This window comes from Caretta caretta, chromosome 13 (assembly GCF_965140235.1).
Source record: "Caretta caretta isolate rCarCar2 chromosome 13, rCarCar1.hap1, whole genome shotgun sequence".
Taxonomy (NCBI): Eukaryota; Metazoa; Chordata; order Testudines; family Cheloniidae; genus Caretta; species Caretta caretta.
Window position 1 is genome coordinate 27,037,417 of NC_134218.1, and position 27,303 is coordinate 27,064,719.

At 43.8% G+C, this 27,303-nt stretch overlaps 1 long non-coding RNA gene across 1 annotated transcript in view; it reads left to right on the top strand.

The window, feature by feature from the left end:
- Nucleotides 1-27,303, top strand: part of LOC142068734 (uncharacterized) — a 44,499-nt gene that overhangs the window by 10,667 nt on the left and 6,529 nt on the right. The window contains exon 2 of the long non-coding RNA XR_012664639.1: nt 7,709-7,764. This is a non-coding gene — a long non-coding RNA (uncharacterized LOC142068734). The remainder of the gene's footprint in view (nt 1-7,708; nt 7,765-27,303) is intronic.

The window sequence follows — 27,303 nt, forward strand, 5'->3', positions numbered from 1 at the left end:
ATGCTTTGAACACAGCTATGCTCCATCCATACCCACCAGCATAAATGTGTTCACAGAAACTATTTTTTAAACCTGGGTTTAAAAATATTTCCCCCAAACAGGTGCTATTGCATTGTAAATGGGTCCTTAACCTGCCTAAGACTCAGCATGTTGTCCCTACCTCAGTTAGGAAAGAGCTGCATCTAAGTACTTGTGTCTTCAGTGCAAAGTTAATTTGAGTTATAACTCCAGTGTGGCCCCTAACTTGAGTTCCATCTACACACAAGAACCCTTGACTTGAGCTATCTTGCTAACACAAGCTCAGATTTATTCACACCACTGAAGTCAGTGGAACTACTCACCTAAGTAAAGTTAAATAGTAAGTGTTTGCAGAGTCAGGCTCATGCTAGCATCTGGAGCGCTCACAGGGAAAATGCAAATTCTACCTTACATGTAGAAAATGTGTATGGGTGACAGCCACCATCCCCTGACTGACACCAGGAATTGAACCCAGAGCTAGAAAGTAAGCATCCCTACAGCTAGGTCTAAAGAGGCAGGCTCTAAGGGCTATCATCGACTCTCATCCTCTATGGATTGGGCATGGGGGAGGGGGCATGTAACACACCATTACCAGTGGATTCCATATGTACAAAACCAGAGCTTTTGATCAATGTAAAATGACGATAAGTTACAGTGTCTCAGCATGTGGCCTGTGTTCTGTTTATCTTAATAGAAAAAATACACAGCATGGTACTGGAAAGAAAAGAGACAGTTTAGCATTTCTTTGAACTTTTTAACATTCTAGGCTATTTTTACGTAGTTACGAGCCTTTGAAAAAAACCATTAGCAGCACATATTCACCCACATGAATTTTATTCCACCAGTTATTTGCATAGCCAGTGTAAAGTAAAGTTAATAGTGTTAATGTTCCATGCATATAGTTGGCTTCCTTAAAAACTTATGCTTTACACTGATTACTAATGAGACCCTGATCCTGCATTGAATTCTGAGTGAGCAAAGCCCTGCGCCTGGGCAAAGCTCGTGGTTGGTGTCACAAGCTACCTCTTAAATCAGTCCCTGCCGCCTCAGGGTTTGGTGTTCAACTTCAAGCAAAGAAGCTGCAATTCTCTCAGCCATGTGCTTAGACTGGGTGCATGTCGAGGAAGGATTCTAGCCTGACCTCCTCTCCAGATAGGTGTCTGTGAAGAGTGTCCATTCCAAGGCAAAGGCCCTGCTGGCAGACACCCCACTATTCGAGCAGGTGAAAGTCATTCACTATTGATGGCCCTTGCTTGCTTTGTCACAACCTTTGGTTTGCGGCCAGCTGAGGTGTGAACCTACCCTGCGCTAGCCTGCTGTGGACAAACTGTCCATGTGGACATTGCTGATGCATGTTAACAGTTTGTTAATGCACTTTCATCTACTCCTGTTTCAAAGACGACTGTTAAGGAGCCAGGCGGGCATGCTGGCAGGAAATTAGGCTGGACTTCATCCCCCATGATGCACCATGGTCTCTCCCTGTGGCTGAGTTGCCACCCGTGCTTGGTAACTTTCTTCCCCTCTGCCTGGAATGGTCTTCTTCTCAGGGCAGACTGGTCCAGAAGACTTGGGATGCTGAAAGCTGGGTTAGTAAACAGTCTACAGTTTTACCTGGCTTGTCACAGAACAGGCTATTTACCAAACAGGCTTCTTATGCCAAGCGGATGCTGGGATATTTCACACATGGACCCAGCACTGATAAAGCTGATTCCTCCTCCACCCACAGAATCCAGGCCCAGCAAGGAAGCAGAACACCCTAATTTCAGTCATCAACTTTAATCTCACTTTGCATTTGTACTTTTTGGATATATTCCTTAAGAAAGATTAACTCTCATTGACTGGTATAATTTGGTATTTCCTTTGCTAACCAGAAGGATACACTATATCTGTACATATTTATTTAAGCAAGTTATATAGCTTAACATACATTTATTCATATCCTTAATTTTTTATATTAGAAAATAATAAATGATGTATTTATTTACTGGATGATTCATTTTTTACTCATGAGTTTTGTCAAGCTGCATTTTGAGGGAAATTGTAATTTAATTCAAAATGCAGAAAAACAGCATTTAAAAAGGGTTTTATTAGTTAAATAAAACTACCTTAAATGTGTTGGACACATAAGAAAAACAAGTGAGTTGCTCAAAAAGTGTTTGGTATTTAAAACTAACTGATTTATTAAACAAAGGAAGTATTCTCTGAAGTTAGTGAATTAAAGTGATTGTTTCTGGTCACCTGTCCTTCAAGATTTTAGAATTAGTACCTCTCATCCTTTCGCCCCCCAGTTTTTATTCATAGATTAGAAAAGGAAAACAAGCTTTCCTGCTTTTTCAACTCCCAGCTGATTTCTCAACTTTAACTGAACTAGTTGAATAAACTGCAATGAAGAAAATATTCTCTCTGTACCTGGGTTGGATGATGGGGATGCTCCTGACCAATGGGGGCCCTAAGCTGGACCCAGTATCACCGTTGCCCAGAGTTGTATGGGATCTTGAGTACCGGGGCTTGTGACTTTGCATTTGGAATAAGGAGGGAGGCTGAAACTAGCTAAGTGGGGAGGTTGTTGCTCTGTATGGGTTTGCAGAGAGCTGCAGAAGAGGCCACCGAAGGGCTTTGTTGGGGAATGTTTACTGGTGCTGAAGATGACCAGGAGCACCCAAGACTCACCACCAGACTGGAACTTTGCCCAGGACTCCTGAACTCTAAGTGTAGACGCATTGCTCAGTGTCTGCCCTTGCAGACTGTGGTACCGCGGGGCCTGTGGGGCCTTGTGTTGAATGCAAACCTCTTTTCCTGCTCCCCCTATTTTCCTCCTGTTGTTTTTCTCCATTCATCCCTCTGAATAAATATTTCCCTTTCCTCTATTCATTGTACTCTTCCAGTGTGTGTGTGTGTTCGTTCCCGGGGGTTTGGAACAGGTGCCCGTGGGGTGAAAGAGACTTTCCCTGCTGTATTCCTGTGCATGCCTTTTCTTGGCTGGAGCTGCCTGCGGAGCAGATTCCATCTTGGCCACGGGGGCGCTAAAGTTATATGTACATTTTGTTGAAAATGATATATTTCCATGAAACATTTTTGTTTAGAGGAAAGTGTTTTTCCACAGAAAAAAGTTTAGTTGAAATTTTTTGACAAGCTCTAGCAGAGTTTCTGATCAGCATGAGCATCACAGCCCTCGCTCCACTAACAAAACTACAGGTCATTTGTCGTGGTGGCTGCCCACCATGATTCCATTATTTAGAATTTTTTTTATGGGCAAATTATGGCCCATACACGCTGGGCTAGATCTTGTAAGGAAGCGTCTAAGGCTGCGATGCAAAGCAGCCTCAAAGCCATTTTGTCCAGCTACATGGGGATTCCCCCGGCATACAGGAGTCATTGGGGGAATGGAGCCATCATAGCTGGCCTTGTGTTGAATCTTTGAGTCCATGAACTACACTGAACCAAAACCCACCATTGCGGGGTGTGTGTGTATAACTGGCTTTGTCCACTTGGAAATTTACCAATGTAGCTATTTTGGAATAGTTATTTCAGTAAAAGCCCCTGTGTGGATGCTCTTCTTCCAGAATAAGAATGCCTTTTTCCAATTTAGTTTAATTCACAAAGTGGTTCCTCAATGCCTCATGCTGTTCCGTTCTGGCTGACCCACCAGTGAGCAATGTTTCACTACACCATATTGGATCAGGACTACCAAAAGCATAAATCTCAGCAGCTTGACAGGTAGTTCAGTGCTGCATGCTCTGTTATTGTTCGGAGTAATGAATAATACACTGTAGGAAATGAATCAAAAGGTTCAGAACTATTTTCTTTTGATGCAGAAAATGTTTCCTGTTTATTCCCAGCAGCACAGACTGTATGTTTAAACTCTCATCAATGGGAAAAAACACATTTTTCTATTAAAAAGAGGACACTTCAGTGGAATTTTCATCCTGTTCCCCAAACTGTTGCATCTTTCTGGTTCAGATTGCTTGCTTTCATTGCAAGATGCACAAGGATTCCCTCTCCCTTTCTCTCAATGCTTTCATTTTTATCATATGATAGTTTGCAGCCATAAAACAAGTCCTCTCCTTCTTGTGATCAGCACCACTCTGACTTCAATTGAGATTAAACTGGGTCCACATTTACCAGAATTCTAGCATCCCAGACTGGTTCAGGCAGGAATTTGTTCTGTGAAGTGTGCTAATGAACCATGTTGTAGATCATATTGCTACCCTAAGCAAAGTTTTCTAACCCAGCTCACTTTCAAAAAATCCTTGTCTGTGTTGATCTGGGTAACCAGGCTACAATTCTGCTTGTAGCAACTGCATTTGTTAGAGAGGGTCTGATTCTGATCTTAGTGTGGACTAAGATTCTCTGTGGAATGTGGAACAGCAAAGACTTATGCACATGTTGAACTGTGCACACTGCTTGATTGAAGTCAATGAGGCTATTCAGATTGCATAAAATTAAGCATGTGTTTGAGGCTTTGCAGGATCAGGACCTTAGCTAATATCACTTGGATTTCCAGGCCCACTCCTGCAAAAGACAGATCCCTGCAGCAATGCAAAACCCCAGTGACTTCAATGGGATTTCATCCAAATGGATCCTGTTATAGGATCAGGGCCAATATACTTAGCATTTGTATATTATCTGTCATTTATGAATTAAGCCGCACAATACCCCTGTGTGGTGGAGACGGTAAATATTTCACCCCTTTTATTGATGGGATGAATTGATTTGCCTGAGGAAGACTCGGACAGTGAAATCTGATGTTAGCCCCTTCCCTTCCGCTTCCCTCCTTTGGATATTTCTTAATGATATTTCTTGTGCACATGAAAGTACTAAAGGACACCAGCAGCATTCAATAAGCTCTGATCAAATTTGCCTCTCTCATCAACAGAAGTTGGGCCAATAGAAGATATTACCTTACCTATCTTGTCTCTCTAATATCCTGGGACCAACATGGCAACAACATCAGCAAATGTCAAGTTATTTATGGGCTTCAGTCTCTTACAGAAAAGGGTATTTCAGAACAGATTCTGTTTCCAAACACACTAACGTAACTTGAAGAGGCAGAGTATGACGTACAAATCACTAACTGTAATCAAAGGTGATTATAGTGACTATACCAGAGATTAATGCCATGAATTACCAGGTTGTAGCACACTCAGATGAGGTTCATAACTTTTGTCTGTTTAAAAGGATGTCTTTGAATCATGTGTTCAAGCTATATGCTTAGACAAGAAAATAAAATAAATATCAGTTCACACTTGAACTGATATTTATTTAACAGTTACATATCAAAGCTAAAATAGTTTTGTATATTAGTGTAAAAGAAACATCCTACATCTCAGAAGCTCCAAGGCAAAGAGTCTACAAACAGTTTCAAAGCATCTGGTCCTTTTGGTCCTATTAGCAGAAACAGCCTCAGAGGGAAGATGAAGTTGTTTTTAAAAGTTTGAAATATACAAAGGACACTATTAACATCATTTAGTGTCATCATAGTCAGTTCTCTCTTTGCAAAATAGTTTATTATTCAGAGCATGCCAGGCCCAAATTTTCCATTTCTTGTGCAAAGCTTGATCAATTGTATGGGGTAGAGGCATTAAGCAATACATACCACAAGTTATTCAAGTCTATCTTGAAATATTCTTTTAACGTTGCATGATATAACATGTGATATAACATGTGTTGCATGATATAACATGTGTTAGGTTGTAAACTGGTATAAGCAATTCTTATTTGATCATAAGGAACAAGAATTTATAGTTCACAATTATAGTTTGGAATTGTTTCCCTATTGTGCTATATCTACATTTTCAATATAGAGTTAAATCCAGAAAACGGCACAGCAACATTTACGGTGAATATGTGAAAATGCAACTGTTGGCATTAATGTCACACAGATGTCTAAGGGAAAGAAGAATTATATATATATATATATATATGAAAATTATATAAGAACATATATTATAATTCTTACATATAAGAATTATAGAATTATCAAAAATGTATTTGAGAACTCAAACAATTTTTTAACTCACCCCAAATAGCAAAAATGTGTAGTTCATTGAAGTAATTACAGATTCCATTTCCTTAGTATGAAGAATACTGAAACATGAAACTGCACTGGCCTGCGTATCATAAAGTAGGGACAGATATGATATCTTGTTCAGTGGATAAAATATTATGCGATTATGTCTGAATTTTATTTTACATGTTCATAGAATACAATTAGTCAAAGCTATTATGTGAAATATGAAGGAAAGAGGAGAAAAAATATTCATCCATAGATTTAAGAAAAGATCTCTTAATAGATTGTATATGAGATGGGAAGACCCAATAAATTACATTTTAAAGTCTGTTTGAAATCTTCTATGTGATATTTTTAATTAGGTTAAATTTTAGGATTACTGTGCTTTATTAAAGGCTTTTGAAATGATAGCTGTTAGAGCTCCATTTAAATAGCTCAAGCCTGTCCTTAATTATGAAGAGTTCTTATTTACTGCCATGAAATCTTTGTGATTATGTAAAACAGAGTAAAAAAAAATCTTTTAAACATAAATCAGAACTATAAATGCCTTCTAACAATTTGTTTAAGTCAGACTAAGGTCTTTAACGGGTGAATTTGCCCAATGTGTATTCTCAGGCTTTGCTTAATAGGAAAAAAAGCCCATTACCAAATTAATCGTTAAGAAGATCTTAATGTTTTTTAGACTAATGTTCTGGGATATTGCCTTCAATCACAAATTAGCCTCTGTATGAGACTCTATATATCTGGAACACAACATGGATAAAATAAAGATACGTAGGGCATGGATTAGACATTTAGGCATTCATAAGGAAACTTCATGTAAAGTAGCACATATTTTTATTAGACACTTAAAAGGCGTGTAACTGTCAGGCAGATTTATTTTCACAATGTGAAAATAGTGCAGTCAACAATACATTATTTTATCTCTGTCTCTCTATATATGGTGTATGTGCACAAATATATGACCCTGGAACCTGAAAGCAATTCTCCCTAAGATCCACTCCCAAAGAGCTCTGTGGATATAGATCTAGATACATGTAAATAGGATTTTGCTAATCTGCACTTTTATAATCTGCACAGCCTATTGCCTAGTGTCCCTGTACTGCACGGTAAGTGTTTATTAGCAGAGTGCTTTAAGGAAGTCTGATTTCTAAGACGTTATTTTTTTCATACAATTGATTACCTGACATTTATTAGTCCTTTATGAAATATTATCATGAATTTGAATTAAAGCAACAATACAGGATTAGTTAAAGACAAGTTAGACATTTTTAAAATGTGTCAGCGATCCCCATTTCCTCAGGTATTTTATGCTACAGACAGCTTTAAATATGTGTGTGTTTTATTCCTATGCCTAAATGGTATATGACATTTATTAAATACAGACAGTGTTTACTTCCCGTCTCAGATGAGTTTTTTCATTCATGTCTACAGATATTAAAAAAAAAAAAAAAAAAAGGAGAATGGGGCCCATTTTGCATATGGGAAATGTTTCTGCTTCTTTGAACAATGAAGAAACACTAATAGTAATATTAATAATTGTAATACACGCACCGTATACATTGATTTTTAATTTCAAATAATTTCCCCAACATTCCTGCACAACACTGCTGTGAACAGAGTTGCCAACTGTCCCCTCTGACAAGGGACATCTCTTGTTTCTTCATCTCTGTACAACAGATCGGGAGTTGTTGAGTGCTGCAAAAGGCAGCAAGGAATACCGCGGGCGAAGGTAGGTGAGTACTGCTTATTATTATTTATTATTATCGTTAATAATAATAATCTGAGGAGGAGGGGTGGGGTAGAGGTGCTAAGAAAACAGCCCCTTATTTTTGAAATACAATGTTGGCAAACCTGCCTGTGACTAAAGTAGTTATTGCAAAATGCCGAAACAACTGCTGAAAAGAATCACAACCAAGGCTAATTTTTTTCAGCCAATTTGTTTAATTAAAATATCCCTGCAGGTGCTTTCTGATTGTATTTTTAACTCTGTAAAGAGTCCTGCATGTGTTTGGTTAATTAAAAAACCAAAGAAACATAAAATAATCCCCCCTCCTCCCCACACACACACTAATCAATCTAAAGAAAAAAAGTGTAAAAGAGGCTATCCTTTAAAATCCAAAAATATGAAAAAGTCATTGAAAGAGAGCAAGCATTTAAATTAAAGTTAAAACATGCCAAATGCATTGTAATGGTCCTGCACTCTTTGTACTCCCATTTCAATCTGCTGGAGTTCTGTTTACAGTCCTGTGAGTTTACTAGTCAATCAAAGAGAGATACTTTTACATTACTGTAAGTCATGTTGTGTGCTAATTTGTTGTACAGCCCTACTTAAATATAAAAGCATCGTGTGTTATTTTCTAAAACAATGTCCAGTAAAGGTATTCATTACAAAGAGAGAATTTAACCTGCAGGTCACTAACTACTCTCAAAATGTATATACACTTTTACATGTATGCAGGAACAAAATATATGCCTACCGATCTTATACTCCAAAACAACTAATGTGTTTTAAAAATAGAGTTTCTTTCACCAAATTTAAAGAAACAAAAATAATTCTTCTTCAGCAAATAGAAAATGACTGTCTTCAATATTTTAAAAATTCTGCTTAAATTTTTCACCATGAAGCCAAAGTCGTAATATGATTTCTTGAATATATAGATAGGCATTTTCCTAGCCGTATTAGTCTCGTACATTTTTGTCCTTGTTTTTTCATTCCTAAAAATCATAGCAAGCTGTAACAAAACGCATGCTATTTTTAAACCTTTTATGAATGATACATAATATCAGCAGTGACTACTCAGACAAACTATGAGCCAACCAAGCATATCCTGCTATAATCTGTACTATTCCTTTCAGTAACGCTACTTAAACTAGACTCCTATATATCTGACATATCACAACTAGCTATGTGCCATTAGAAAACCATTTCCAACTTGTTACATTTAGACTGGAAATAAGAATAAAAAGAGAAAAACAAATATACAGTCACTTGTAACATTAAGAGAGGATAACATGCTTTGTAATCTGTAATATTGCCAAGGGATCTGGAGGGAAGGATATCGAGTTATCAAAGCAGGATGGGGACAGAGAAAGGAATGCTTAATATTTTGTTACACAAGGTAAGAATATACGTGAGAAGCTCTGTTCCTACCTGAAAAGAAAGCAGCTCTATTTATCCTGTCTTGAAAAACCTCAGATTCTCACTAGGTTAGCCGGATTAGCTTTACAACTTCTTAAAGAGGAAAGTTGACAGCAAGAGCAATCTGGCACCAACTTCCAATTAAAAGAAAGAGTCAAACCTAATGTAGTAATGCAATGGCAAAAAAACCCCAAACCCTCAAACCAAAAAAAAAACCCTACCAACAACCAAAAACCACACGTGGCCAATGCCTTGAATTCAGCAGATCTCTCCCCACCCCCAATCAGAAACCCAACACTCCCATCCCCAAATCCTAACTCATCTGAGAAAGAAAAATGCCAGCATAAAATCATATGAAAAGTTCTCTCTCTGCGAGATACAGGCTCCGTGTAGTCACAGAATAAAGCATAATTTAGTATCTCTTTCCTGCCTCTACTTTGCAGTGAAATTCACAGGCCCTCCTGAATCATTTCTGGCCCCTTGGAAATCAAGGTACAGCTTTGCTTTCTGCAGAAGTCCCGTGTTTCTGTTTAGAGCAAGAAGCCCATGTTTCTCCCTTCCCCAGGCTTATCTGCCCTACAGCCCAACAGCTTTTTGTTTTATAGAATTATTCCTTCTGCCTTTGCGCCTGATCCTGCCAACATTACACCTCTGAGTAACTTAAGTGTTTCCAGGATCAGGCCCTTTGGTCTAGATCAATGCCCTAAAGTCTGTGCAAAGAAGGGAACCTCAATGTCTGAAAAATGTGGGGAATCCCCTGGAGCGTAGGGCCAGCATGGCAGGAGGTACAGAGGGAGAATGGCTGAGTTTGCTATGCTCCAGCATTCCCCAGCTGGCATATGGTTCCTTGGAGATCTGAGCCTGCTGGCACAAGTTAGAGCAGCCCCCAGGTTGCTTTAATGTGGGCTGGGGTAGAGAATCAGAGAGATTATTGGTTCTTCGCTTCTCCTGAGCAGCCCTGTGTGGAAGAGGGGAGCCATCCTTCACCAGGCACTGCCCTAGGGTTAGGAGAGGTAGTCGAGCTCTTTTCCTGCTTTCCCTAGGGCTCCCATAACTCTTCAGGAAAGCAGACAATGGAGCTGTCACGACTACTCTTCCTCTCCTCCCTCCCTTGCAATTCAACATGGGAGCAGAGAAGGGACAGCGACTGCTCAGTTCAGAGCACTCCGAGCTCACACCAAAGCCATTCCTGAGGCTTCAGGGGAAGTGGTGGGAGGTAGGTAAGGAGGCGGGGGCTCTCCCATCTCCTCCCCATTGCCACAAACCTGATTCTGGCTTCTGTTTAACACTCATAGGGTGTGGTGCAGGGAGCACATTTCCCACCATAGTCAAATGCACATGTTCTTCCTAACACTGTCACCTCCAAGGGCCACAAGTTGGGGACCATTGCTCTGAAGGTACCACAGTGAATGGATTCCTACAGTTGGGTCTCAGATCCCTGGCACAGCACAGGTCAAACACACCCACACCACAAAGATTTGGGCCCTTGAGGCACAGGAAGGCCAGCGTCATCCTGGGACCAACTGCCTCGGTGTCCATTCCAGAACATTCTGTTCCAGTCTCTCTTGGCTCTCTGTCAGAGTTGGAACTACAGCTTTTTAGGCCAGTTACAACCCTCCTTTGTCCCTATGGAATTTGGCTTTGGTTTGGACAGGGTTTCTGTATCCTTAGACTGATTTACCATCTTCCCCTTTACTTCCCCAGTGTTGTGGAGCAAATCCTTTCAGCACTGATGATTTGAGCTGTGGAGTGGAAGCAGCCTTGGAGTTTTCAGGGCTCCCTTTAAGCAAAACAAGTTTGGGGTCTGCTCTGTGGGTCACTGACCTTGTCATTTCCTTCTTCTATTGATGTTCCTTCAGCTCAGTGCAATGCTGCACTGTGTTGCTGATTCTGCAAGCCATACTTCCATGCCTTCACTGCATACACTGAAATGTTGAGTTCCTCATCTGTGGGTACATCTACACTGGCGACTGCATATATGTCCATGCCTGTGGCTGTGCCATAACCCCCTATTATCCACACTTAAACCCCAGAAGCATGCATCTGAAGGCAAGAAGAGGGTGAGTCAGTTAGCACAGCTGAGGTGGGAGTGGGTATGGGGTATGTACCAGGATGCAAGTTTCAATCGTCCTCAAACCCCATTCCCACACTGGTAAGAGTTAGGAAGAAAATAGTTCAAACTACAAAGATCCCTGTCCCCTCATTTTCATCACTGGGAGGAGCAAGCTGCTCTGACCATATAAGAACAGTTTTCTGCTGCATGCTTTAGATCAATAGAGGGGAACATGGATCCTGCTCTAAGAGCAGCCACCTGGCCCACTGACCACACCCTGGTGCTAATGAAGGTGTGGACAGAGTATGCCATCCTCCAAGACTTCTCCCAGAGCAGCAGGAACATACACCTGTACCGGGAAATTTCACAGAGGCTGGAGCAGGCGGACAACACAACAGTGCAAACAGAATTCAAAGTGGAACAGTAAGAACATTTCAAATACAATGATTTTGGGTGTGTGTGTGGTGGGGAGGAGGATGCATCAAATTAAAGGTGAGTGTACGCCTTGCCTCTGACTTGTCTTGTCTGCATGCCTGGGCTCTGGGATTGAGCACCTCCGCACAGAATTCTCAGGGGCATTGCAGGGCTTAAAAAAGCTGGACATCCAGGTGCAAGTGTTCTCTGTGCCCAGAAGTAGGGTCTGAGGGGTGACTAGGAGCCACTGGAACACTGCTGCGGGGATCCAGAGGTTAGGAGTTGCTGCTGGTCCCAGTAGCCAACACTGTCCAGGGGCTGAAGGATGTGGTTGGGTCTCAAATTATGCGACTGCAGGGTCTGCTGGCCAAGCAGAAGCATGTTTTGCAGGAGGGCATTCTGACTCAGGAGAGTATCCATGAGCTGCTGCCTCTGCATCTCTCTGCCTTTTTCCGTGCTCTCCTTGGCCATGGTGCTTCTGTCCTTGGCAACTGCCACCATCTGCGGGGAGAGATTAATTTCTTTCTCCCTCTGGGTCCACCTCTCAGCCAGCCTGGTTTTCATCTGTGACTCAGCCATGAGTTCTGCAAACATGCTATCATGAGTCTTCCTTTTTCTCCCCCTCAGGTTGGCCTCAGGGCCGGATTAACCTTTTGTGGGCCCAGCCCCAAACATATTTGTGGACGCCTATGGGTAATGAGGGTAAAAGACAGGAGATCGACACAGCCGTTGTCTTTGACACAGCACACAGCTGCACAGATTTTATTTACAATATTTAGAAGATTAAGTTGCAGATGGACATGGCTGCCATTAAGGTCCCAGCAGTGGTAGTTCTAGGGCAAAAAGAATACACACAAGTGCACATAACATAAATTATAAAAGAAAAAATACAAAATAAAACACAGTGGGTAAAAACAGCTAACAAAAGCCAAAGCAGCCAAAACACCAGCCATGTGCTGCTCTCACTGAAAGGGAAACTTCTCAGCCTTCACGTTTTTCACATGAACTACTAGGGCTTCAATTACATTTTTGTATGAAATTGGGGTGGATTTAAAACTGTTTAAAACATTTAAAAAATATAAAAAACTTTAATCCATTTTATTTACAGCGTCATTATTCATACTAGCCTTGCTTGTCCTTCCCTCCAGGCAGAGAGGCACAGAAACTAGGATCAGGACAAACTGTGCCCCCAAAAGACCAGGCCGACCCTCCAAATCAGACCAGACCCACATCCCTCCCCAGAAAGACCCCCTGAACTGGTCCAGACCCTCATCCCTCCCCAGACCAAACTGTACCAGACCTGCTGTTGATCCACCCCTGTTCTCCTCCAAACCGAACTGAACCAGGCTGGGCCTCATTTGGCTGCAGCTTGGCCAGGTGCAGCTCCCCAACGGGCCTGGAGCACAGGTGGGCCTCTAACCTTTAAAAATTAGGCTCTTAACCTTTAAAAATTAATTAGGTTCTTAACCTTTGACCACAGCTATAAGTGAAAACAAAAATATCACTGGACTCAAAACTGCTTCTGCTGGGTGAAATTCAGCCTCATGTAGAGGGGCGGCACTTAAGCAGTGCATACACCTTGCACTGGCCCTGTGCACAGGGCTGAATTTCACCTACAGGTGACAAAAAACATCCTGTAGGCAGAAGATTTATTATACATAACATACATAAACCAATCATACAGTCTTTTATGCATTCTGGTATATCTGCCTTATTTCAGGATATACAATAAGTCAAAGAAGGCTGTTCTAATGACAAAAGGTCCAAGTCCCAGATTAGTGCCAGATCTGGCCAAAGACTGGGGAGTGGAAACAGCTTTATATGTTTAGAGCCTAATTCTGTTCTTGGGGAACTCTCGGGGGAGTTGCGCCCATGTAACTGATACAGGTGGTTGGTTCATTTTTGCCAAAGTGAAATTTGGGCGAAATACGCTCTTTCAAAGCAATGCATTGGTTTCAATAAAAAATTAATTAGGATTGTTTCTAGGTCAGCAAGAGACAAGCTGAGGTTTGCAACTGGCTTGGGATGTAGGCATGGTAGGTTCAAGTCCCTGTGGGATGAAAACCTCTGCTCTGAATTAGGTAGAACAAGAATTGAATCTCGGTCTCCCACATAGCAGGCTGGTACTATAGCCACCATGATATAGAGTGATAGACACGTACATTTCTGCTTTCATGAAAATGTTCAAAAGGCTTCATTTTCATTCCAATGGAGAATGAAAACAAAAGTTGCCATGAAATGGAATTGCTGTCCTCTGGTCAACTCTAATCACAGAGTAGATATTGGCTTTCTGGCATTAATTTGCATCTTGCCATGAAGATTCCATTTAAGAATAATTAGAGGACGCATTCTTAAAATTTTATTCTCAGAAATAACTTCTTACATGAATAGTCTCCCAGGAGTCAATGGAATGACTTGGGTGAGTAAGTGCTACTCCAAGTGAGTAAGCAACGCAAAATGAAACCTCATATTTTGCTGCTTGAGGGAATGAAAATGGATTTAAATAGATGGACTGTCTTCTCATTCTCTGTTGAAAAGACCAGTGGGGACTAAGATGAGTGTTTAACCCACATTCCTTTCCTTGCTTCAGTATTTACTGCCTCCAATCCCACTCTGGAAGGAAACCCAAGAACAACTGGTCTTATACTGATTGCTCCCTGGGTGTGAAATTAATATCTACTATCTTGCTGAAGTTAAAAAAACTAGATGACACAATTTCTGGGCCATCTGTCTTGGATGAACCAGCTGATACGCAATATAACTATGACCCTGATTTAGCAAGGTACTAATTCATATGTATAATTTTATGCCTGAGTAGTTCTACTGACTTTAGTGACTGAAAAGGGGCAAAGCTGTTTGTTAGGATAACACTGCACCTATCGTAAACTTGATGCTTCAGCTTCCATAGTGAATTGTTTAGTAAGATCTGGATGGGGGCTGTGGCCAACACCCTTTTTAGTTGATCGAAGGCAGACTGGAATTTTGAGGACCAGATGAACTGGGCTTTTCTTCACAAGGGTGCCACCATTGGAGTGACCAGGCTAGAAAAACCCCTGATAAACCACTGGTAAAAGATGGTGAAACTGAGGAATTGCTTTACCCCAGTGGATCTTTTGGAGTGGCCCAGTCGAATATGGCTACCGCCTCATGTAGATCCATAGTTAGTCCCTTGGGTGAAGATAATATATACAAGAAATTTGACCATGTCCTGTTCAAGTTCACACATCTTGAATTTTGCATACAGGTGGTTTTGGTGGAGTTTCTCTGAGACATGGTGTGCATATTGATTGTGGAGAACTGGATCCTCAGAAATGGATGTCACAGATGTAGATAACCTCAAATTTGTCCAGCATGTCCCAACAGCTATAATTAATTAAGTGTTGGAAAGTTGCTGGAGTGTTGCACAAGCTGAACAGCACAACCAAACACTTGAAGTGTCTGTACCATGTGCAGAATGCAGTCTTCCACTTGTTTCCTTTTCAAATTCAAACCAAACTATAAGCCTTGAGTACAGCCTCTGCTGTACGCACATGGCTCAGGAATTGAAAATCATCACCGTGGCTTGAACAAAGTTTTCAAACTGGCTCAGGAGAAGGCTAGGTTTTTCCAAGAGTGGAGTGGCCCAGGCCAAGACCTTCCCAGTCAGCATTCTGGGCCTGCAGGTTCTGCAAGATGTCCACTATTCCTGACCTGAAGAATTGACAATAGCAGGATCCATCATAGTAGAGGAACATGTTCTTTCTCCCTTTTTTGGGTGAGTTATTCAAACTGTCATGAACCGGAGTGTGGGTTGTCTGGCCTCTTGTTCGATGCAGTAATGGTCAGGCCTAGTGGTTGATGCTGGAGTCAGGAACCAGGAGTCAAGAACCAGGAAAAGGAGCAGGGTTAGAGTGAACTGGAGCAGGACAGGCGTGGGGCGGGAACAGGGCAGCACAGGAGCAATCGCAGCTGTGGGCATAAGCATTGAGGAGCCACTGGCCTAGTCCTGCTCCTGGGTTTATGTGCAGGCCCGTGACACCTCTCAGCCAATCAGGGAGTCTGGTTGATCAGGACATTCAGCTGCAGGTCAGCTAACTGGTCCCAGGCTTAGCTTCAGGCCCTTATTCCTGACTCCTGTGGTTAGGGCACTCAGCTGGGATGAGATGAATCAGGCAGACAAGAAACTTGAATTTGGTTCTCCGACATCAGAGTCAAGTGCACTAACCATCAAGGTATTAGCTATTCTGGGGTGAATCTTTCTTTGGACCTGAGAAACCTTCCCAATGAAAGTTTAGTTGAAACCAATATGTTCTGGCATCAATATTTTCCAATGAAAACACATTTAGTCAAAAAATTCCTGCTAGGACAATTACAATAGGACAAGCTAGAGTTAAGGTTGCTTGTTCCAGTCACCCCCATAACCCTCAATCTGTTTGTCCAGACATTCCCAGCCCCTTCCCCAGCTCCTTGTCCCAAGTCTTCTTGCCCAGCCAGTCCCAGTTCTCCCATCCCACCTCTGATCTGTGTCTCTCTCCCCAATCTCTAGTTCTTCTCCATCCCCACTGGCTCCCAATTCAGTCTCCCTCCTTAGGCTTCTGGTCCAATCTCACTGTCACCTGCTCCTTCAGCTCCTTGTCTCAACTTTTTACCCAGTCAGCCCAAGTTTTCCTGCTTAACCCTACCTCACTAGATCTGTTCCCCTTCCTCCCACTTCCTTCTCCCTTCCTGTCTGGTTCCTAGTCCCAGTCTCCTGGCTCAGCCAGTCCTAGTCTCACCTTTGGCCCCTCATCAGATCTCAATTTCATGCCCCATCAACTGACTCTCAATCCCTCCCCCCCATTCTCCCTTGCTCCCAGACTTAATTTCCATCCTCTGACTTCTAGTCCCAGTTTTCCTCTCCCCTACTACGGCCAGCCTCCAGTCCCAGTATTCCCCCCACGGGCTCCTTGCTCCAATCTATTCCCCCCCATCCTTACCCACAATGCCCCTCCTCTGGTTCATTGTTTAACATGCTAGTTTGAACAGAGGTGTAGTGCCTGTCTGTCTATCTAGGCTGGGAGTTATGCAGACAGCTGCAGTGTAAACATACCCTGGAACTGAGAGCAGGGAGGCTGTCTCTGCTGCACCTGCAATGGCCGTCTGCTGGTGCTTCCCCCCCTACAGTGCCTGAGCACCAGCCGTTGAGGGTGCAGCAGAGACAGCCTCCCTGCTCTCAGTTCCAGGGTATGTTTACACTGCAGCTGTCTGCATAACTCCCAGCCTGGGTAGACAGACAGGCACGACGTCTGCTCAAACTAGCATGTTAAAAATAGCCGTAGGACACTGGTGGCAGCTTGGGCTAAGCTGCCAGCGCTCAGACCCAGTGGGCTGAGTGGGTTTAGACTTGGTTGGTTAGCCCAAGCCACTTGCAGCACCTCAGCATCCACACTGCTATTTTTAGTGCGCTACCTTGAGCAGAGTTAGCGCACGTCTTTCTACCCGTGCTGGGAATCACACCTTTCTCTGCAGCGCAGACATACTCCCAGGGCCCAGCCCCAGCCCCTGGCCAGGAGCAGCCAGTACAAGGACAGTCCAGCTTCACCCCAGTAGCCCAGGGATGGAGGGAATATACTCAGCCGCCCTGTGGGGATGGCACATGTGCAGTCTGGTCTCACGCAGGAGCTGTGAGGGGATGGAGCATGCTCAGTGAAGATGGAATCTTCAGAGATTTTAACTGCGAAAGATCTCAGAAATTTCTACTGCACATGTATGAACTGCATTTTTTTCAAAGGTTTATAACTTGGCCAAATTTGGGTGGCTTTGCACCGGAACAGCAAAAGGCTCATCCCTGTGACAAAGTTCACCGCCTGCCAAATTTCAAGCTCATGTGCCAAAGCCTGGGGGCACTACAGAGTTTCAAAGACAAAGTTGACAATGTTTTTAAACATTGTTTTGCAATGTATTCTTCACTAGCCTTGTTTATGGAAATGGCTGAACAGATTTGGCTGAATTTTTCCAGAGGTATCCAGCCTGAGGCACACACTCAGTATGTAAAATTTCAGCCCAAATAGTTACAGTTTGGCAAAGTTATAAGCAACTGATAACAGAGTCTTACAGTGGGAAGTGTCAGGCAGCCTTGATAGGAGGTCCTGATAAGGTAAGGTCTCTTGCAGTTTAATAAAAGCAAGTGATATGATGATGTAAATATCTGTTCTGAAGATAAGGTGAATGTTAGTGAGACTCACGTATAGCACTTGATCTTGAGGATTAAGTTTGCAGCAGAATATAAGAAAAAATATATTCCATGTGAATATGAGCTCTTAAAGATTCCAGCCACTTCCATTCAAAAAAAAAATCTCTCCTTCTTCTGTAATAATAAAAGTGTCTTAGAAAACTGTGGTTAATTCCTTACATTTCTCCCTTTAGATACTACAGGCATGCTTCATGTTTTCAATTCTGGTAGTTCATTAAACCTCTAGCCTTTGCAGTAAGAGTAGCATCTGGATCTCCGCTCGGTCTTCCTGTCTCGCCTCCTGTAAGGGCTGCTCTTTTGCCCTGCCTTCACTGCTGGAGGCTTGTTAGGTTCAACTAATAGCAAGGGCCACCTCAGGGGCCACTGCCTTGCATGATCTCCTTTCCTGATTATCCCTTTGATCCCACATGTGGTTTGTTGTTGCTGGGTTTTGCCTTTAAGAGGCTGCATTATCACAAGTTATTCCAGCTTCTCTGCTCCATGGAAAGAAATACCCAGTGGACCTGTGTATCTACCGTACGTATCTATGTTTTTCCTAGAGTTAGCAGGAAACAGAATTTCTATCCCACAATGAGTTTTCTTGTGGGGGGCGGGGTAAGGAGTGTTTATGTGTTGTTGGATGGTTTGTACAATAATTGTCACTGACTCTTAGTAAAGGACAGAAACAATACATTTGTGGGGCTTGCATGCCACAAAAGGGTAGAGTTAAGATTTCCTGAGAAATAATGCCCCACTCAAACCCACAGGAGCCAGGAAATACAGCACAAACAGCTATATATGTCACCTTTTCACCCACCCCCAAACATACACTGTTGCTAGGTCCCAAACTGACTTTTACTAGATCTGATATATTTTCCCAAGTCCTTATCCTGCACTCCACATATGACAGTCTCCTTAGCTAAAGTCTCAGAAAGGGCCTGCAAAGAATTAAACCCATTGTCCTGCTTCACTTATAACATGGGGTCGCAGAGGTGTAACTGTGGGATCTGAGCTCTGAAGCACCTCCTGGTGGTCTGCTATGGAACTTCAGTCATCCTTCCCTCAGTTTCTCTTCGTTGGTTCAGGGATGGCACCTACATCCATCAGTCTTCATTTGTAACTCTAGTCCCCCAGCTGGGTTACTTGTGTCTCCCCGCTTTTCGGACTGAAAGGAGTCTGGCCCTGCCCAAAGTTCTACCTGCCCCTTTACTTGTCCTTCACTTAGTGGGCCCAGGAGTTTGGGATTTAATCTCAGGGCCCCTCCTAACCCTTTTTCTGGGGCTGCCTCCTTTACAGATTTCTTCCCTTCTTCCTTCAATAAGGCAGGAATAAAATAAGTTAAAGGAGGCACACAAAGACAAATCCAATATTCCTGTTCTTGTTCCCATCCCCAGTTAGGGCTCTCTGCCCCTGTTCATGTGGAAGCAGGAGAGAAACCCAGCTACCCTCTCCTCTGGGTGCCAGCCCAGGGACCTTGGGTGGTGTAATTAGGGACATGTTTGGTTAAATCTCGTACTGCTTCCATGGGCTGTTTCCTATCTGGGGCCTTGCAGGTAACTCCTGCCTGGTAATCTTCTCTGGTCCCTTCTGGCAGAGAACTGGTCTTGCTAGACAGCTTCCTCCAGCCTGACCTTGGGCAGCCCCTTCACTGTGGCTTGCTGGTCGGGCAGCAGCCTTTTATCCCTGCTCTTGTTAGTCTGCCAAGAGGCTGCGGCTGCAGCTCCCTTTTGTAACACTCTTGTGGCCACCTCTTTATAGGGTTATGGTGACCATATTTCCCTAAGCTGAAAATGGGACAGGGGGTAAAAGATAGTCAGTGCTCTAAGCCCTGCCGTGAGCCTCCTAGCATCACCACTCCCCCTCTGAATGTTTCTCTGTGCCCCCCTAGGGGGGCGCGCCCCACCATTTGAAAACTGGGCATTTGTTCAATTTGCTCTTGCCAGACGATGATCAGTTGTCAAGAGCAAATAGGACAAACGCCCAGTTTTTCCAAAAAAGTCATGCCATCTAGGACAGAGCTTAGAAAGGGGACCGTCCCTTGCAAAACAGGACCTACAGTGTCCTGTCTTCTGATGAAGAGGGGAGGGTAACACTGGAGGTGGATTGCTTTGAATTTGCCATGTCCACGGTCTCCCCATGTCATACAGAACAGCAGCAGGACAGCTAGACTAGTTAGGAGCACAGAGCAGCAAAACCTAAGCATATAAACTCCAAAGAGCACTCCAGCCTCAGCAGCACCATGCTACGCCATGCATAACTCCTTGTCTGTGATGTTTGTGGTGCCCTGTGGCAGCTTGAAGTTGTCTTGCGGATTGTTCTGAATGCTGCCGCTAGCTAGCAGCCTGCTCTACAGTATATTATAGACACATGTTAAAGACTGCTGAGGAAGGCAGATTCTTTTGGTGGCAGCGTTTTAAGGATACTGAAGGGACCATAGTTCAGAGGGGTTGGATAAAAGGATCCTGTCCCGGCTTATCTCAAATCCTAACCCAGGCAAGAGCTATGAGGGCACGACCAGACTACTGAACTGCGAGTGACCCCAGGAGACACATATAAAGTCCTAATCAGCAGAGGCAACCCCAGCCCAGCTATAGTATTGTTCCTTGAGGGCAAAAGTGGGCAGGAAATAATGTAAATTGAAAACAGAAATGCTTTTCTTCTCATGCTGAGAGCTATGTGAAGCGGCCTAGAGAAAGAATTGGATGAGCCAAGAACCAGATGACAGGCTCCAGGGATTAGGAGTGGGGTTGGGAAACCTTCAAGAAGTTTAGGGGAAGCAAAACTTTTATAACAGGATTCCCCCCCCCCCGCCTTTTTCTCGAGCACTCTGTGAAAACATGTATTTCATAGCCATTAGGAGATGTCCAGAGAAAAATATTAGTGATAGAGTCAAGCCATAGAATTCAGAATCTGATCCACAATTCCAGCACGCTAACACTCAAGGATGGTTTAGGTCCAGGGTAATATTGGAGCCAATTATGAAGAGAGGACCAGTTGCAAAAAGTGGCCTAGAACCCGTCCCAGGCTTTCAGGGGTGTTCTGATGCCCAGCTTCGGTTTGGCCCATACCTCTGTCTTGCCAACTCTGTGCAGATGCATGAAATTTGTTGGAAACTACTTATGTCTGTTCCCTTCCTGGCTCTTTCTGTCTCTTTTCTCCCCACCCCGCCCCCATACCTTATCTTCGCTCTTCTCCTATCTGTGTCCTCTTCAGTTTCCCTCCTCTGTACGCTTTCTGATTAAACACATATTTCAGGCCGATTGAATAATCCACAATGAATAATCTACATGCTGAATTTTAGGGTCTAATCCTTAGCTAGTATAAATCAGCATAGCTCTGTTGACTTCAGCGGAGCTGTGCAATTCACACCAGTTGGGAATCTGGCCCTGGGCCTTTTTATTCCTGCTAAGAGCTGTTTGAATGAGTGGCAGAATTCTCAATTAGGTTCATTTTTCATGAATTGCTTCAGGAAATAGTTCAGATCAATCCATGGGCAAGCACTGCAGCTGAATATAAGATTTGCAGTTTTCACTGCAGAGTTTCTAATTACCTTACCCAAACGTTTCCCTCATTGGGGATAGCACATAACTCCCTTAGGTTCCTTTGAAAACCTCAGTCCATACATAACATTACCTCTGTAACTGTAATATATATACCTCTACTTACTGTAGGGAACAGCTAGGGTATCCAGCAAACACTGGGTAATGCTGTTTAGTTATCTAAGGCAACTGAAAAGTGTATAAAGGCCACCATCTATATAACATACATTGACATTTAAGATAGGCCAAAAGGAGCATTTAAGACTTGCCTGGGAGCGTGCATGATGCTTAGTATTTGAACTAATTGAAGAAGTGGAATTTTGTTGAGCAGTCCTTTTTGCCGTATTTTTAAAACTGCTGTAACAGATATTGTAGCAGGAGAAAATAAACTAAGAGAACAAGCGTGTGCCAGAAAGGAGGAAATAGATAAAGATTAAAGTGATAATCACAGTTAGTGTCAAAGAGTATCAGTACTGTAAGACATCATGAGCCAGTAAGACCATCTGCACATTGGATGTAGGGTGTCAGAGAACTTCAGGGGAGGTCTTCTGCAGCTGTGGGTAACTGGAAGCCTCTCTGGGTATGTGCTGTATTTGCTAACTCTTAAATCAATAAATCCAGTCAAACATGACTCATCTGAGGTTTGTTATTATTGAACTAATCCAGACTGGAGAGAAGCCCTCTCAAGCACAGTTTATGAATAGTTGACAAAGATTTTCTCAGTCAATTGGTTATTGACAAGTTATGAATTATTAATTATTAATGATCAATCCATAGGGGCTGCCACACTGCATTAGGCTGCTGGTTCATCTAGTCCTGCAAGCTGTCAGCGTAGTCTTGGCAGCTAAACACTTTTCGACCAATCTTGTTTCCGATGTGGGGAGCGGCAAGTCCTTAATATCAAGTCAATAGCTCAACAGAATAGTGCTGGGGCAAGAATGCCTTCCTGCCACACACCACACAATGACACCCCCTTATGCTTCTAAACCCTTACAAAACACCCCCTTATGCTTCTAAACCCTTACAAAACAAAACCCCAAACCCTACACAAGCACAGTTCTGACCCTGTAAAAGGAGACGTGCCAGAGAGGCCATTAAGTTCGCTAGGGGCTTCACTGTTGCTATTGATTTTACCTGGAAGATGCTCAGATACCACAGGGATGGGTGGCAGGATAAAGCCCTAAGAGAGGGAGATCTTTGAAACTACTTCAATGAATTTTTTTAACCAACTCTACTATTTATATTTGCATACACCAGAAATATCAGAAGCAAATGCACACATGCATATTGACCTGTGCTCATGCTGATTTCCTGGATATGTTACTAGACGCCATATTTCCCTAAGCTGAAAATGGGACAGGGGGTAAAAGATAGTCAGTGCTCTAAGCCCTGCCGTGAGCCTCCTGGCATCACCACTCCCCCTCTGAATGTTTCTCTGTGCCCCCCTAGGGGGGCGCACCCCACCATTTGAAAACTGGGCATTTGTTCAATTTGCTCTTGCCAGACGATGATCAGTTGTCAAGAGCAAACAGGACAAATGCCCAGTTTTGCCAAAAAAGTCATGCCGTCTAGGACAGAGCTTAGAAAGGGGACTGTCCCTTGCAAAACAGGACCTACAGTGTCCTATCACAGGGGGGCTCTGATGAAGAGGGGAGCGTAACACTGGAGGTGGATTGCTTTGAATTTGCCATGTCCACAGTCTCCTCATGCCATGCAGGAAGCTGGGAGGGTGCTGCCTTCTAGAGCTCGGCTCTGAAGGCAGCACAGAGGTGAGGGTGGCAATCTTGGGACCCCCCACCCCCAACAACTTTGCAACCCCCTCCCCCATGTTCCTATTTTGGGTCGGGACAACCCTCACAGTTACAATGCCCTGAAATTTCAGATGTAAATGTCTGAAACCATGAAATCGACCAATTAAAAAACCCTCTGGCCTGAAATTGACCAGAATGGACCCTGAATTTGGTAGGGCCCTAGTAATTTCTCTTGTAACATTCTCTTCACCAGCAAGTACTTCAGCTGTGCTTGCAGTCAACTAATCTTGCCTTTTAACTTTGAATACAAATATACATTCCATTGGACCTGGAAGATTTTTTTAACTGGTACAAAAGAAGAAAGGCTTGCCCAGAATTCTGGTCCATTTCTATGCAAATATAAGCCTGCCCTGCAAATATAGTTGAAGAGAAATGTTGGAGTCTGTTTATTACAATTTCAGAATATATTTCAATTATGCCAATCGCATTTCATTCCCAGTAACCTGGAGTAGTATGTTAAGCCTCCAATCTATCAAATGTTATGGAGGTTTATAAAAAACAGATTTGCGGCAAATGAGTTGCCTATTTCTTCCTTCAGCCCGCAGGCAAGTTTCATTCCCATCATGCTTCTGAAGGAGCATCATATGTGAGCCACAAGTTGCCACAAAAATTCCAGCCAATGGGCTAAATTTCAAGGTAGATGCAGTTGTGCTTGTTTTAGAGAGCCACAACCACAACATGTCAAAATCAAATACCACACATGTCCCTAGAAATACAGTTGAACAGAATAGAGAAACAACAGAAGCATGTGTTGACACTGCCAATATAAACATTATTATTAGAGCTGGTTGAAAATTTTCAGATGGAACAGTTTTTCAGTGGTAAATACTGATTTGACAAAACCCAATTGTTTTGCAGGAATGTAGTCAAACTTTTCAAAGGGAAATTATCTAACTGCTTTGTTTCAACGTTCTCTTTGACTATAATGTACTACATCATATACTATAATAATCAAAATTTTAAAGTTGAAAAGTTTTGACCTTGTTGAAATGAAATGTTTTGATAAGGTTGAAATGAAGTATTTTGGAATATTTACATTCAAGACAAATTCCGAGATTTTGACAAGCCCTTAAGTAGCTCAACCAAGACATCATTCTATTTTGTCCTAAATCTAATTACGCTGAAGCGGTGTGAGTCTGGTTATTTGCACAACAATCAGTTTCTACTCAGACAAGACATAGTCCTTCTGAAAAATCTGATGCCTTGTGCTAGTAAGAACAAAGGTCTGGAAACTTCAAAGACAGCTATCTCCAAGTGAGTCCCACAAGTATTCTGAAAACATGTAAGAATTTCGCAAAAGACACCTCCTTCCAATCTCAAAGCATATTCTACAAGGTCTGCCGCCACCTCTCGGGCAGAAAGAATTATAGTGTCATGGAAAAAAATCTGGAGAGCAGTCTCCTGGCAATCTCTTCACACCTTTACCAGATGTGGAGAAATAGCTATGGCATCCTCTTGGTCAGTCTTAGGGTATGTCTACACTACGGAATAAGGTCGAATTTATAGAAGTCGGTTTTTTAGAAATCGGTTTTATAAATTCGAGTGTGTGTGTCCCCACAGAAAATGCTCTAAGTGCATTAAGTGCATTAACTCGGAGGAGCGCTTCCACAGTACCGAGGCAAGTGTCGACTTCCGGAGCGTTGCACTGTGGGTAGCTATCCCACAGTTCCCGCAGTCTCCGCTGCCCATTGGAATTCTGGGTTGAGATCCCAATGCCTGATGGGGCTAAAACATTGTCGCGGGTGGTTCTGGGTACATATCGTCAGCCCCCCGTTCCCTCCCTCCCCCCGTGAAAGCAAGGGCAGACAATCATTTCGCGCCTTTTTTCCTGAGTTACCTGTGCAGACGCCATACCATGGCAAGCATGGAGCCCGCTCAGGTAACCGTCACCCTATGTCTCCTGGGTGCTGGCAGACGCGGTACGGCATTGCTACACAGTAGCAGCAACCCCTTGCCTTGTGGCAGCAGACGGTACAGTACGACTGGTAGCCGTCATCGTCATGTCTGAGGTGCTCCTGATCGCCTCTGTGAGGTCGATCAGGAGCGCCTGGGCAGACATGGGCACAGGGACTAAATTTGGAGTGACTTGACCAGGTCATTCTCTTTAGTCCTGCAATCAGTCCTATTGAACCGTCTTATGGTGAGCGGGCAGGCGATACGGACTGCTAGCAGTCGTACTGTACCATCTTCTGCCGAGCAGCCATGAGATGTGGATGGCATGCAGTCCTTCTGCACCGTCTGCTGCCAGCCAAAGATGTAAAAGATAGATGGAGTGGATCAAAACAAGAAATAGACCAGATTTGTTTTGTACTCATTTGCTTCCCCCCCTCCCCTGTCTAGGGGACTCATTCTTCTAGATCACACTGCAGTCACTTACAGAGAAGGTGCAGCGAGGTAAATCTAGCCATGTATCAATCAGAGGCCAGGCTAACCTTCTTGCTCCAATAAGGACAATAACTTAGGTGCACCATTTCTTATTGGAACCCTCCGTGAAGTCCTGCCTGAAATACTCCTTGATGTAAAGCCACCCCCTTTGTTGATTTTAGCTCCCTGAAGCCAACCCTGTAAGCGCCCCTCCCAGCGTCAGAGCAATGGCAAACAATCGGGCATCTGAGAGTGCTGTCCAGAGCAGTCACAATGGAGCACTCTGATGGGGCTAAAACATTGTCGCGGGTGGTTCTGGGTACGTGTCGTCAGGCCCCCGTTCCCTCCCTCCCTCAGTGAAAGCAAGGGCAGACAATCATTTCGCGCCTTTTTTCCTGAGTTACCTGTGCAGACGCCATACCACAGCAAGCATGGAGCCCGCTCAGGTAACCGTCACCCTATGTCTCCTGGGTGCTGGCAGACGCGGTACGGCTTTGCTGCACAGTAGCAGCAACCCCTTGCCTTCTGGCAGCAGACGGTGCAATACGATTGGTAGTCGTCCTCGTCGTGTCCGAGGTGCTCCTGGCCGCGTCGGCTGGGAGCGCCTGGGCAGACATGGTCGCAGGGACTAAATTTGGAGTGACTTGACCAGGTCATTCTCTTTAGTCCTGCAGTCAGTCCTATTGAACCGTCTTATGGTGAGCGGGCAGGCGATACGGACTGCTAGCAGTCGTACTGTACCATCTTCTGCCAGGCAGGCAAGAGATGAGGATTGCTAGCAGTCGTATTGCACCATCTTCTGCCAGGCAGGCAAGAGATGGGGATGGCTAGCAGTCGTACTGTACCATCTTCTGCCGAGCAGCCATGAGATGTGGATGGCATGCAGTCCTTCTGCACCGTCTGCTGCCAGCCAAAGATGTAAAAGATAGATGGAGTGGGTCAAAACAAGAAATAGACCAGATTTGTTTTGACTCATTTTCCTCCTCCCCCGTCTAGGGGACTCATTCCTCTAGGTCACACTGCAGTCACTCACAGAGAAGGTGCAGCGAGGTAAATCTAGCCATGTATCAATCAGAGGCCAGGCTAACCTCCTTGTTCCAATAACAACGATAACATAGGTGCACCATTTCTTAATAGAACCCTCCGTGGAGTCCTGCCTGAAATACTCCTTGATGTACAGGCACCCCCTTTGTTGATTTTAGCTCCCTGAAGCCAACCCTGTAAGCCGTGTCGTCAGTCGCCCCTCCCTCCGTCAGAGCAACGGCAGACAATCGTTCCGCGCCTTTTTTCTGTGCGGACGCCATACCACGGCAAGCATGGAGCCCGCTCAGCTCACTTTGGCAATTAGGAGCACATTAACCACCACACGCATTATTCAGCAGTATATGCAGCACCAGAACATGGCAAAGCAATACCGGGCGAGGAGGCGACGTCAGCGCGGTCCCGTGAGTGATCAGGACATGGACACAGATTTCTCTGAAAGCATGGGCCCTGACAATGCATGCATCATGGTGCTAATGGGGCAGGTTCATGCTGTGGAACGCCGATTCTGGGCTCGGGAAACAAGCACAGACTGGTGGGACCGCATAGTGTTGCAGGTCTGGGACGATTCCCAGTGGCTGCGAAACTTTCGCATGCGTAAGGGCACTTTCATGGAACTTTGTGACTTGCTTTCCCCTGCCCTGAAGCGCATGAATACCAAGATGAGAGCAGCCCTCACAGTTGAGAAGCGAGTGGCGATAGCCCTGTGGAAGCTTGCAAC